Raw genomic sequence first — 14,535 nt, 5'->3', positions numbered from 1 at the left:
TGAGCATCCCTAGTCTAGAAGAGACTTGTAGCACTGCATGTGGAGGCTGGCAAAGAAGAGTACAGGGAACAGGGCAGAGGCCCTTTCTTGTCCCACCTTCCTGTAAGAATATTTCCCCTTCCCGTGGACCCAGGTGAGCCCAGCCTGGCCTGGATATGAGCTGGCACACTGCAAAGCCCTGTCCACTTCACTGGGGACTTATTACCACCACTCCTGCCACTGCTTCTGCATGAATTATGGCATCAAGCTGATTGAGATCTGGCCTAGAAATACCTTCAAATACAAGTGGCTTTTTTATGTGGTTGGCAGATGGATTTCACTGTGAGGCCACCATATAAGGAGCAATGCTGCATAAGGAGCAAGGAACCCACCATACATGCTTGGTGGCTCCAGGGCTGGGTACTGGCTTGGGAGGTGAAAAGAGAAGTGTTTGAGGATACCTGCAGCTGCTTTTGGGTGTGCAGAGAGCTGTTCTTGGGTGCTACCATATTGCTTTTTCCCCATTTTTGGATTGTTGTGACCTGCCAGTGGGCTGAGTAGTCCCTGAGCCATGGGGGACCCAGGTGCTTCCCTCCTTGGTGGTGGTGCCCCCCAGGTGGCACCTGCCCACTGGCACCCGGCCCAGGTGGCCCCAGGGGTGCTGCAGCTACAGAGGGAAGCACTGGGGTAGCATGCGGGAGAGGCCGGTAAGCTCCAGAACCCCTGCACTGTTCCCACCACCTGGGGCCACCTGGGAACAGCTCATTTGCCCCTAGGGAAGGCCAGGTAGCAGGAGGGCGGCTGGGTGTGCTGGCAGTGGGTGAAGGCAGTGGGAACAGTGCACGGGGCTCTGGAAGCCTGCCAAGCCTGAGCTTCCCTGAGCATGTTGGCTTCCAGGACCCCATGCACCATTGAACTTCGTTAGGTAGCAAACTTAAACACCTCAGAGGGGTTTTATCTTGCTACGTTACAGTGTCATTTAAAGCGGAGTACACTACCGAGCATGCAAACAGCAATGCCATTGAAGTGGAATATGCTGCCAAGTATGCAAACCGCAACGCCATTAAAATGGTGCAGAAGGGCATTTAAACCTCTTTAAAGGCCAATTTTGTTGCATGTACAAAGGCTTCTTAACTCCCTCATGAGGTACTGCCCTTAGGCTGCATCCCACGCATGATATCCGCACAAATACCTGACCTTTAAAGACATCCATCCTGTTTTGCATTTGAAGTCCTGGCCAGCCCTGGAGAGAGGAGTGTTCTCCAAGAATCTACTCGTTACCATGACATCAGAAATATTAGAGATAAATGAGCTACTTAAAAATGTCTACCCTGAGATTCAGAGGTTGCATCTCAGGTAAACATATCTATGATCTACATTTAGATTAGTTAGTTCTGGTCTCATTAATAAGGGACCTCTGGTACCATAAACTGCATGTGCATAGTTTGCTGGGACTCAGAGTGGGTTGTGCTAATCCGACTAATTTACTACAGGCACCCAAGTGGGGTAGTTATAAGCTAGTTGTGCTGTGTTTACCCAAGCTGCAGGCCCACCTTTTGGGTTGCTGTGTAGACATATCCTGTGTGTCTCCCAAATCAAATGTGGTCCTTGGAGTTTTCAGACACAAGTAAATGATGAGGGGTGCGGTATAGCTTGCTCCTGCCGTGTTCCCTTTTGTTACTATTAATTGTATATATACAGCATTTGTTTTAATTTTCAGTGGAGTGAATTATGGATTAGCATTCATCCAGGATTACTTGCATTTGAGCATTATTCCTTCCTCTGGTCTGTACTACTGTGCTGCACAAATAAACCACAAGCCGCTTACAGTCGTATGTCCTCACTAGAGGGCAGTAGTAGCTGTTGCTTCAGCAGGAACCCATCAGTCTTGCTGTTATTTAATTATTTAGGATGCCAGAGAAGGCCTAGAAGATTTAGCACTGCTCATCAGGTGGCAGCTTTCCTCCATGAAAGCTTTGCTTAGGAAGAAGTGATGTGTCAGTGTAAATCTAGGAGGCTGGGAAAACATCTGGTTTGAGAAGGAATCAGCATGATGTGATTTAACAAGGTAAAGGAGAAAATAAGGACTTGATAAAGCATCACATTTCTCCTTAATTTATAAACTCCACCCTCCAAATCCTTTGAGAAAGGGATCTAGAAGAAGCAGCAGACTGTGACCATAATAAATAATATTACTACTACGAATTACTAATAATAGAGACTGACCACATTTTTATTTTAATTTCAATTAAACGGCTTGTGTGTGTTTAGAGTTAGCTTTATGTGCTCCCTTAAAACTGTCTGCACTTCAGACACTACAACATTAGCCTAGTGTATGAGAACCTGACAGAGAAACCAACTAGTCAAATGTCATTGTCAAAGCTGAGAGAAATGCGGAAGGTAAATCACAACATAACAGTGAACATAAACAGGAATTTCACGCTTCATTTTGCAAACTACACAGTATTGTTAGTGGTGTGGGTAATAAAAGAGCATGACTAATTTGTATTTTAAAAGTAAAATTGGATGCTTTGTCAAAGCAACTATGCAAAAGTAAGGGTGATCTTATGCTTTAGGATCTGGAGGTTAGGGTTGGGGCTGGTAGGGCTCTCTGAGCTGTGTTTATGCTGCATAAACCTTACTTTTAGAGTTAGGGTTGCAACTATGAGGGCTTTAAGTAGGGTTCGAGGTGGAGGTGGTAAGGCAACCCAGTCCAGATGCAGGTTTCTGGCTGTTTGTGTCATAGGGATGGACAGGGTTACGGCTAGAGTTTTAGCTGTTAAGAGATTCAGTGCTTGGATTAGGACTAGGCTGAGAGGGTTCTTCCCGCTATGTTTATGGTAGGGTACTAATCCTAGGGTTTGGGTTGTGCTAGGTGTGGCGAAAGAGGATGTAGTTTGGAGATGCTCCCTTACTTAGACTACTGAGGTTGGGAACTGGGAGATGGTCCCCCGGTTAAGGAGCAGGTTGGTTAGAGCCAGATTGCAGACTTGCCTGATCTTCCATGGTTAAAGTTGTTCTCTTCATCCATGTATGCCAGTATTTACTGAGCCTAATGATTACAACACTAGGGTTAGGTTTCCAGCTGCTAGAGCTTACAGAATTAGGGTTAGGGGTGTATTTTGTAGGGAACCCTGGTCTAAGGTTAGGGCTGTGGCTGGTAGGGCTTTTCCTGCTTGGGTTATGATGAGAGTTTCTAACTGTGCAGGTGCTTAAACCGTGGTGCTTCACAGTTTGTAACTTTAAAAAGGTCTGTAGGTGCCTGAAAACTGTGCTTTTGCACCTATGCAAAAGCACTTCTCTTTTGTGAGAGCTGATCAGCTTTGTGCTTGGTTTGTGCCTAGGCCTGCTTTAGTGTAGTGCAGCCAGGGGGCTATGGTACCCTGAGTACTTTGAGATCCTTTCAAGGGCCCCACAGGGCATCGTGCAATGTTAGCAGTATTAGGTGTGCAAAAATGATTCACTGTATAAATCCAGAGATTTCAAATAGGAATCTGCAGTATCAAAAACAGGCTGACCTGTTGGGGTCTTTCTGTGTTTTCACAACACAAGAAATGCTTTGTCAAAAACGAATACAAACTAAGAGCTGGCATTTTCTGAGGGGTACCTTGAGTCTAATGAGGGGTGCTTTGAGTCTAAAATGGTTGAGAACCACTGGTCTAACAATTAGGCATTCCTCTGTTTCAATCTGTTGAGAAGCTCAATCTGGCAGGTGTTTTCGGAGAACATGTACTACCCAGCAACAAGATCTAGTTCACTACAAAATGCAGCAGTGATTGCCACGTCCTTTTAAAACTCAGCTGGGGATGGGGGTGCCAACCCCAACACTCTACTCCATGTAAATAGTCTAGTAGTAAAAGCACAAGAGGGTCATCCCTAGTGGTCAAAATACTTCTCTCAGCTGGGGGGACTGGGTTGTGATCCCTGCTGCAAGGACAACTTCTGCATTCTTCATGAAATAGCAGTTAGATAAAATGTAAGGACCTTTGGCTTTCGCTTTTTTTATTTTTAATTTGATAGCATCCCTTGCATGCCATGATTAAAAACTAAAGCAGAGTTTAGCTATTAGCTGACATCACTGCATTATGTGTAAATGCTACATAAATTTGGCCCTAACATGGAATGAGAATTACAGTACCAAACAGGCAGTCCAATGCAGTTTCATTTGACAGATTCCCCTTCAGACAAGGATCTTCTGAGGCCCCTATTAAAACCACCAACACAGATGGCGCTCTTCTTGTGAGGACCAACAAAGCCAAATGAATTTCAGGGCCTGATGTGAGAGCTCACACTGTTGCTGCCAAATTTATATCAGTTATGTGGTTCACTTTGCTGCCAAGATAGGAATTTTTAATGATACATTTAATTTAATTGGAAATAAAAAACAAAAGCTACAAAATAACAAAGAAACTCATGGACATTTCACTGGTATCTACAGATGTTGCCAGGCCCCAGCTGCTCCTGGGGCTTCAGGGGCCTGATCCTGCAGGACAATGGCTCCAGATGCAGCACTGCAACTCAGGGTGTATGTCTACAAGCCAGGGAGCCCCATGGGGACTTCCCCACTTGCAGACGCACACCACAGGAATTCCCTGCAGGGAGTCCCTTAGGTTGAGATCAACATGTCCATGACATATCTGTATCTTAAGGACTACAGTCCCCAATTCCTGGTGCCAAAGATCGCCTAACCACCATTATATCAGTTCCTGCAATACTTAGTGCTTTACGTTTCAATACAGTGTACAAACATTCACTAAGAAGAGATGAAGTGGGATAGCAGGTGCTTGCCCTACCTCATTGAAGGTGGAGGAAGTAAAGATAGGGCAACAATGTTTGCATCTTGACTGGGACCAGGTCTAGCCATTGCTGGTCTGACTCGTTTGAAAATTCACTAAATTCAACTTCACTCCTCCCTCCTTCCACTCAAAATCATTCACTGAAAGGCATCCACTACCCTTGAGCCAGCCTTCTGCTGTCTGTGTGCCAAACACATAGCTTCTTCTTCAAGTTTTCTCTTTAAACCTGCTCCTTCTGCAATTCTTTCTGCACTGATATTGATACTCACTATTCCTCAGCTCCTCCGGAAACATGAATGGTCCATTTTGCCTTAGCCTATAAACAGACAACATCTTTGGAGCAGGATTGGCTGTGCCAGGATGTGTCTCAGTACAGCTGACCTACTTTACTGGTGTCTACCGATGTTGTTGGGCCCCTGCCACTTCTGGGGCTTCAGGGGCCAGATCCTGCAGGACAATGGCTCTGGATGTCACATCCCAGCTCAGGGTGCACATCTGCAAGTGGGGGAGCCCCCATGGGGACTCCGCTGCTTGCAGATACACGCCACAGGAATTCCCTCCAGGGGGTCCCAGTCCCCTTCAGGGTCCCAATCCTTCACAGCAATGGCATGGGAGCAATGGTATCCTTCAGAGCAATGGCACCCCAAGTCAGGGAGCTGGCAGTCTGATGTGTGCTGCGGTAATCCCTTGCAGGGGAATTCCTGTAGTGTATGATAAGAAAACAGATTTTGTCCCATTTAAGGCATCACAGATTGAGACTACCTTTGTTTGCAGTAACGATTTGGGACACTTGGAGTGTGACAGTGGGCTCAGATGTCTCTTCACTCATAACTTGTGCCTCCATAACAATTTTTATAGTGGCACAAGGATGATGTTGACTGTTTGAGCCCTTACACTGGTCTGAAGTAATCTCTGAAAAGACTGTGCTTTGGAATAGGTTTACATGTTCTGGAATACCCCATGCATAATTATTTTTGAGGTATAATTGCTAACTCACCATGGGTGCAAGGCCATAGTGGAGTCTCAGGTAGGCCGCCCATGCTGGAGTACACAGCATGGTTGCAGCCAGGGTCCCGGGGCGCAAGCATGGCGTCCAGTTGCCTCATAAAGGGCATGGACTTGTGGGCAGTCCCTGACCAATGGTTGTGGTCAGTAATGAGGACCCACATGCCTTCAAGGCCTTGAACTTTATGTGGCACTGGCGCACCACCCAGTTGTGCCCATGCTCCCTGCCTGACAGCCCTTTGTAAACATGGGTGTTGGAGCGCCCGCCCCACACTAACTGGCTGAGCACCTCAGCCTCATCCCACAGTGCCACAACATCCGCAGTCTCATCCAGCAACCAGCTGGGGCCCTGGGAGATGGTGTGTGGCATCAGAGAGGACACCAGCATGACTTCTGCGATGGCTCACTGGGCCTCCATTCGACTGTCCTGGTGCTGCCAGGCCTGGGCAGCTGCCTGCAGCACCCAGCACAGGAGCATGGCACGGGATTGGCAGTCGCAAGGTGAAGCAGTGCCAGGCAGCATCTCCAGGATCCAGGCAGGCTGCTTGGGGTCACCTGAGGCCAGGTGGAGCTGGCCTCACTGGCCACAAGCCGGCTGCAGCTGGGCCCAGGTGTTGCCAGGCCGGGCACCTGCCTGCAGCATCCTGTGGGGCTGGATGGCATGGCCCTGGCAGCTATGTGGCACTGCAGTCCACAGAGTGGCGTGGGGGGGTAGGCAAGCTGCCTCAGCTGCCCTGCAGCCTGTGCAGGGGAATGCAGTGGTCAGGTGTGGCCACAGGGTGCCTGCATGTGCCCCAGGGCTCCAGCATGGCCGCAGGCTTTTAAGGACCTGGGAGCGGGGCTGGCATAGAGACAGCTCAGCCCTGGGGCAGAAGAGGCTCCCAGTCCTGGGGCCTTGGGGCTGTGCTGAGGCTGGTCCCCTAGTGGCAGGGCTAACTGGTCAGCGTTTGCATGTACATTACTGTGCAGTAATTATTTGCGAGTAAATTTGCTACTTGCATTTGCAGATAGCAAATATACTCACGAGTAGAGCAGTTTATTGTGCAATAAGTGTCTGCATGTATAGATGTGCATGCTTACTGTGTAGTCAACTGCTCTACTGAGCAGTAAAGCGTCTTGTGTAGACTCACCCTGTGATTACCAAACAAATGTATTTTAAGCTATGATCACATGAACATGATTATACATAAGACTACAGCTTGAAAATATATTCTTTATCTGATCTTCCTGTATGGGACACTATGAAACAAATATCTGATCTAGTACAATAAAAAAAACCTTGTGAATTGGGGTGTCTTTAAATAAGCTTTGTTAGCTCTTTTAATTCAAGCGTCCTTTCTTTCCTTGAAATGTAGTTGGTTGCCCAGTGAAGAGGATATTTTGTGGGGTTTCCAGGAAAAGATGCATACCCAAGTTTAGATTCAGTGAGTAAGCAGTATGGAAGGAACTGATGGAGATGACTGGAGCAGAGGAGGACCTGCCTTTAGAAACATTTTACTCAGCTAGGATTAATAATGAATGCTCAACAGTGATGAATGCTCAACAGAGATCCCAGTGTATTGGGCTGAGAATGAATAATGTATTTACTTGCTGGCTTGATGAGTAAAAGTGTTCTGGTTAGTGTAGTGAATTAAAAGTGGAGCATTTCACAGAGAAGGCTGGGTCTAAGAGTTATCCAGAGCCATAGGCCACATGTGCCTCCTGAGGCTGGGGGGGCACAGCGACCACTCGCAAGAGGCAATGCAGGCGTCAGCGGCAAGGGCGGGCTGTGGCAGTGTTGGCGGTGGGAGGGGTCTCCCCATGGTTGGATGCCAGGCCCGGAAGTGCTGGCGGTGCACCTGGAAGTGCCAGTGGCATTTCTCCGTGGGGGGGCACCAGCGCTCCGCCTGCCCCCCCTGCCCGTCGCCTAAGCGGAGAACACTCACTCTCAGGGCAGGCACCAGCACTCTCAGGGGATGCATGTGTACCCTCTATGCGTCACCTATGTCCAGAGCTGTAATAAAACCAGGTGGAAAACACCACCAGAACTTAAAAGTAATATAGATGCCAGACGAGACCATGCTATTATATGCCTTCAACCTACACTCCCTAAACATTTACTTCTAATTCATTTTCTTAATTGCAGAACAATGCATTTCCTAATTACACTAGGGAGATACCACTGAGCAGTACACAAGTCTTTATTTTTTGATCAAGTTATTCTGGTAGACTCTGTACCAACATATGAGTGTCCTGGCCTCACTTTGTACTAGCTTTGTGTCAGTGAGCACAGACTGGTCATCACATCCTTCAACTAATGTCATGCTAAACCTGTAAGGGCCATCTTGTGATACATTTACGCTGAATTACAATTTGAGGAGTGCAGATGAAATCCATGGGATCACTTGCAGAGATACACACTGCTCAATGTGAGTAAGGGTCTTATAAAGAGCAGTTACAGAAATTGATTTGTATTACATGTGCCCTTGGCATCTTATCTATAAACTATTTATTTCTTTATCTACTTAGTGAGCACTCCCCTAACAAGCAGCATATAAATAACTGCACAGAGTTTGTAAGTAAACTGTGGAACTCATTGCCACAGGATGTTGTTGAGGAAAATAATTTTGCAAGATGGTAAAAGGTTTTGAGCAGTTAAAATGGATACAAGAGTAGGCAATGCTTTAGTAGCTGACTGATGCTAACATAAATTTAGAAAACTTCTTGTTTCAGGTCTTAAACCAGTATTAGGGAATAAGAGGGGAAATAATGTGTAGGAGAGATTATTCTACCTCACCTGATGTCACCTCTGAAGCATCTGGTCCTGGCTGTTATCTCAGGGAGGATACTGTAGTGGAGGAACCATAGGTTAGATCGGGGCGGGCAATTATTTCAGGTGGAGGGCTGCTTACTGAATTTTGGCAAGCCATCGAGGGCCGCATAACAGGCAGCCCAGGGCAGATAAATATTAATTTTCTAATTTTTTTAGGGGCCCCATGGGCCGGATAGAATGGCCTGGCGGACCGCATCCAGCCCCCGGGCCACATTTTGCCCACCCCTGGGTTAGATCCTGCATGACAGTGTTTATATTCTGTGTCAATCAGATGATCTTGAATTTATCTAGTTATCTAATGTATCCTTGTTAAACATTTTTGTTTATGTTCAGTCTATACCTTGACATTACACAGAGGTTCCTGCCTAAATGGGGCAGTTGCTATGTCGCTGGGTGGAATGGATTTTAGTGTCAGAGAAGGGAGCTGTGCTGTGCTCTGACTCATGGAGATTTCTGTTTCTTTTTTCTTCTGCTGCTTTTCCTACTTGTAAAATAAAAGTTATTCAGAGTGAAATCACATACATTGCTCTTTGTTTATGGATACATGTAGTACTGGCGATTGTTAAAGACATTCTCAAAGAACAATACAGGGCATTAACTGCTGTGTCTGATCACTCAGTAGCAATTAGCGTGAAGCAGAGGCAAAAACATGTGCATGTATAATTGTATTATTGTACAATAAAATAGTTTTCAATGTGTAAGAGTTTGGGACAGTAAAATATATATTAAAAAGTGCTTTATGTTATTCTGGTCTCCGCCAATTTTGACAAAACTCCATGAGCCTCACATTTTTTCCCTAGGGCTTGTTCTCAGAGATGTCCTTACAGAGTTCAGAACAGCAAGAATCCCTTTATGTAAGTTCCAGTTCTTCTGATAAAGGTGACTGTAATCTCCAGCTTGTTCTAACAATTCTTTAGGAATTACTAAATAATTCCTCCTTGCAGAGAGTGCACCTGTTCAGATATCACTGCTCCTGTTTAAAAAAGGCTCTAAATGAAAGCAGGAATGTGGAGTTAACAACAAGAATAGAAGCTCTTGGAAATTTCAAATAATGATTCTGGTAAAGCTCAGTTCAGAATGGGGACAGGGGCTGGGCACTCAAAGGGACAAGTATTTTTTTCTGTGTCTTGTATTTCTTAGAGATGGTGGTTATTCAGGACATGATTTAGTGTTACTTTTCACTAAGCCTTTCAAAAAGTCTCATCACAGCACGGCTTGGCTTCAGCATACGCTTTTATTTGCATCATCCATTATGGTGACTGGTATCTGTTAGATAGGTTTGCTTTCAAATTGAATGTGATGTGCTCCAGGTGCTACAGCCATGGGCACTGTGCAAATAATAAAATATAGAAATTGCTTTCAATGCAATATGATTATAGCTCATGTGAAATGGTAGCAGGCTACATTTGAGCTTCTCCAGAAGAGCTTATTGTTGTTTGCCATGTATGTCTTATTCTGGATGGTGTTGATGATAATAGTATAATGGCACAGAGTGCATACTAACAGCATGAATGGGAAATGGGACAGCAACAGGGAGGAAGGATGGTTATATAGCTGAGGCACTGGACTTGGATTTGGATGAGCTGCGTTCATTTCCCAGCTGTATCCTAAAATCGCTGTGTGACTTCACCTAATCTCTCAATTATCCATTATGTAAAATGGGGCTAAGAAATGGCCTTTCTCCCACAACATGTCTTTCTTGCCTATTTAGATTTTAAGCCCTTCTGGGAAGGGACTTACTCTGTGTTTCCATAATGCCTGACTCATAGGACCCTGCTCTCAGCAGGAGCCTGTGCTGCCATCACACAAATCACGTTGTATTTACTTTTCTATCAGCAGGTGCATAAAAAATATCCAAACCCCAAAATACATGAATAAACTGTCATTTTACTTTTGAAAGTGGGTTACATGTTTGCTGTCTTTCATTCATGTCCAAATGAATTACACTCAGTTTACAAATAAAAGGTGGCTTTAATTTGCTCACTTTCACTTGAGCTGATGCCTGAAAGCAAGACTGGGGATTTTTGTTTTCCTTCTCTGGACATCATCATTATAAAAGTTCCAGTGAAGAACCTGGGCCTGCAGTTGTACCTGTATGACCCTAATGACTTCTTGTTGAACTCTGCCTTATGTAGGTTTCCACAAGCATAAACTGATTTGGAATTTAGCAAATGATTGTATTGAAAATTTCCAGAGGAAACTGAATCTGATTCATTCTTGCTTGGCTGAGTGCGTCCTGCATTGTTTATAGAAGTAAAATGAGCAAGCAACTTACTTTTGTCACTGTAGTCAGTGACTGGATTCAGCTACAAGCAAAACCCTGCTCTGCTGGATGTGATGATACCATTTCTCCAATTCAGAGAAGAAGCAGTCTTTTAGCCTTCCAACAGCCTGTGGGAGTACACTTACATGTGAAAGAGAAGCACTTCAACCAGACCTATAAATGTCTGACTACAGCACATAGATAATGCAAGGTGCATGCAAACTCAAGGAGTGGATGAAGCTATTAGGGTCTCGTGACACTACTGACCATGAGAAGGGTTCTGAGGAAGTAATTGCTTATCCTGAGATGAATGAGTGAGTGATCATGTCCTGTTTTCAGCAGCAGATGGGAGCTAGGATCAGGAATATTTGTAACAGAGTCTCTGTTGAATGTGTAGTTCAGTTTTGGACCTGTCTGATACTTCTTCAGCTCAAACCATCATCTTAAGTTGATGGAGTTAGGGCTGAGTAAGGTCCAAGTAACAAGGAAAGGTGAAATGCTAACATTTTCCTTTGCAGGAGGGGGTACAAGGCCCCAAAGGGGAGCTTCCAGAGGCCTTGTGCCATAGGCGGAGGGATTTCAGCAGGCTTCAGAGAGTGTGGCCAGGGACAGAAATTCAAAAAGCCTGAGCCTGAATTGATTCAATCTTTGCAGGTTAGTCTAACCTGCAAAGCTTGAACCAATTTGGAGGTGGATAGACATTCCCTTTTCATTCCAGAAATGCAGGCACATGCCTGCAGTGGCTTAGGCTAGAAGCTGGGGGGCACTAAAGCAGCCCTTCCTTCCCTTCCACACTGCTGAGCTGAGGGTTAACATGGCCAGGGCCCCGCAGGACACTCTGATTAGGAAGAGGCTCCCCCCATAGCAACTCAGAAGGGAGTTGATAACATAGTGTTTATCACCCCTAACTCAGTGTTTATCAGCCCATCAACAAAACAAAAGCTTCTCTCATTAGTTCAAGCTCTTCTTAAACAACTTTTTCTAAGGAAGGAATGGAGGGACATTACTAGCTATCTGTTGATTAGCTCCACAAAGCCCTAAGCCGACACTGTCCTGTCTGCCTTTGTCCCCTCTCCCACATCATGGACTGTAGCTAGCATGTGGTATACTAGCTAATGCTGCGAGGTTTCTGTGTAAGGCAGAGGGGAGGGGGAATCCTTGCTTGAGCAGGAAGTGTGGTGGGGGAGGTAAGGCAGGAGGAAGCCAGGCAGATGGCCTGTACCTGCACTCTCTGCTGGAGCTGCAGCCAGGGAGCAGAAGGGAGGGGCCAGCCCTGCTGGGGTGGAGCAGAGAGCAGTGCCCCACCCAGCAAGGCATCTGGGATGCTGGAGGATTCTGATTTAACTTAAACCAGCAAGGGATCTAGGACAAACATTGCATAAACTGGTTTCACCCAAATCAGTTAAGTTTGATACTACATTCAACCAGGTTTATTTCAAACTGGTTTCAGCCATTTTCAAACTGGTTTATGTGCACTGAACATCTGTTGTGTTACAGGTTTAAACCAGTTTCTGATCATTTAAACCAGTTTATGTGTAATGTCTGTCCCTAGCCCATGAGGCCTTTTTCCTCCAAACTCAAACCATTGCAACACTGCAGATTTCTGGCAGCTTGTATTCACTGTAGCTGTGCTGCCAGTGACTTCTCAGCCAGTGCTTATCTATGAGAGGATTGTTTAGTATGAAGATTCTTTAGTGTAAAGAGGCAGACGGCAAATACTAAGTCCTTTGTGATGTCCAAGAGCTAGCTTTGCTAAAATAGCTTTCTTTCCTATCTTTTGCATGGAGAAGGCAAGATCCACGTGTGGATGAAACCTGGGACTATAAATAAGGCCTCTTGACCTGTTTTTCTATGCACCTGAATGTTAGGAAGAAAAATGCCTTTATATTGAAACTTAAAGGGACAAATCTTATTCCACCTATTAGACATCTAAGTCAACTTAGGTTTCTGAGTGCAATTCTATTCTACCCTGTTCACGTCCTGAAAATCCATTAATATTACTTTTGTAACATGCTGGCATCTTACCCTTAAGATTGAGTCACCAGTTTTGTTTGAGATGCATTGGTAGATGCAAGCCAGAGTTTTGTTCACTTTGCCGGCTGTGGTATTGCATTGGTGGCTCGTGTTTATCGCACCTTTAAGATTGAGTCACAAAAAGGGGCAAGGAGGGGGACCCACACGCCTTTTGTATTATTTGCTTTTCAGGGATTTTAGTCTTGTATAATAGATTCACACTTGGGAGCCTAACTCCACTTAGGTGTCTAATGGGTGGGATTGAATCTGGCCATAGCACTAACTGTTTCAGTCTTTTTTCCCCTGCTGGTTATCTGTGACATACTCTATGGGTTCTGTCCTGAACACCACAAGTTGGGATCCAACTGGATGTAGTTTTAATGGAACCTAGAGTGAGATATGATGGATCAAAATGCCTGCCATGTACCATGTTTCAGCAGCTGAAATTAAACTCTGATTAATACTATTCACAATGGGTAATAAGTGACTGAACTGACTTTGATCACCAGTAGTTCCTCTGTATGTGCCAGAAGTCAAAGGAATAGATGACAAGAAGAGAGAGGGCAGACTATTTAAGTGCTGCACATGACATACTCATGCCTATTACTGACTATAGTTCTTTTCTGTTTCACACCCTCAGGCAGCATAAAACTAATAGGCCTGACATCAGGGGAGATAATGCTGATCATTACAATTTCACTAAATAAGTTATTTTAAATTAATTATATTGCATCCAAGTAAGATTAGCTCCCATTGACTCTTTCACTGCTCTGATTATGTGGAGGTTCAAAATATTAGTTCTATGGAAAACCTTGCATGTTCCTGCAGAGCAACTGATGTGATGTACAACATCCATCAGAGTTAGGGAGTCTTTGCCTATAGTATTGCAGTTTCACACTGTAGTATGTGCCACCTACTAACCAGTGGGCACAGAGCACTTAAAGCACTTACGTGTCTCTTGTTAGGCTGAAATCTAGTTAATGATGTCTATTCATTTAGACGTATGAAAGATAATTTCATGGCAGTGTGATCCTAATATAGGTCTCAGGTTTGCTACATAGTTGGTGTGCATGCTCAGAAGCAGCATATATGGTCCTTGCAAGAAGCCTAGATCATTTCGCATCACGTTGAAGCAAACCCTTAGGGCTGGTGATAAGAGAGGCTCTGACAGATTCCCTTAAGAGGACTGCTACATGGCTACAAGGCTGCAGCTGGAAGTGGTTTAGAGGGCAGGAAATGGAGCTGGGGGAAGGAAAGCTTGAAAGACTCTAAACTGGCCTCTACCAGAACTTTTCAGGAATTTTTTGACAACATATTTTTCCATCGGTACATATAGATTTGTTGAAACCAAAACTCTTCCTAGGAAAAAGCTGTTTTTGAAAGAGTGTTGGAAAAACAGACTTTAAAAGATTCATAGATTTCATAGACATTAGGGCTGGAAGGGACTTCATAAGATCACCCGGTCGCGCCCCCTGCCCAAGGAGCAGGAAGTCATCTAGGGTCAAAGGATCCCAGCAAGATAAGCATCCAAATGTTTCTCAAAAGTGTCCAGAGTAGGTGCTTGCACTACCTCTGTGGGGAGTCTATTTCAGGCCTTGGTGGCTCAGACAGTAAAGAGGTTTTTCCTTACATAGATTCATAGATTCATAGATTAAGGGTCGGAAGGG

At 45.1% G+C, this 14,535-nt stretch overlaps 1 long non-coding RNA gene across 1 annotated transcript in view; it reads right to left on the bottom strand.

Annotated features, from left to right (window-relative positions):
* Positions 1 to 9,179: 9,179 nt before the first annotated feature.
* The window catches only part of LOC109296888, a 31,149-nt gene continuing 25,793 nt past the window's right edge, over positions 9,180 to 14,535 (bottom strand). The window contains exon 3 of the long non-coding RNA XR_002097090.1: positions 9,180 to 10,983. This is a non-coding gene — a long non-coding RNA (uncharacterized LOC109296888). The remainder of the gene's footprint in view (positions 10,984 to 14,535) is intronic.

This window comes from Gavialis gangeticus, unplaced genomic scaffold, assembly GCF_001723915.1.
Source record: "Gavialis gangeticus isolate Ggan-Ray unplaced genomic scaffold, GavGan_comp1, whole genome shotgun sequence".
NCBI classification, from domain to species: Eukaryota; Metazoa; Chordata; order Crocodylia; family Gavialidae; genus Gavialis; species Gavialis gangeticus.
This window is presented reverse-complemented; position numbering and strand designations above follow the sequence as displayed.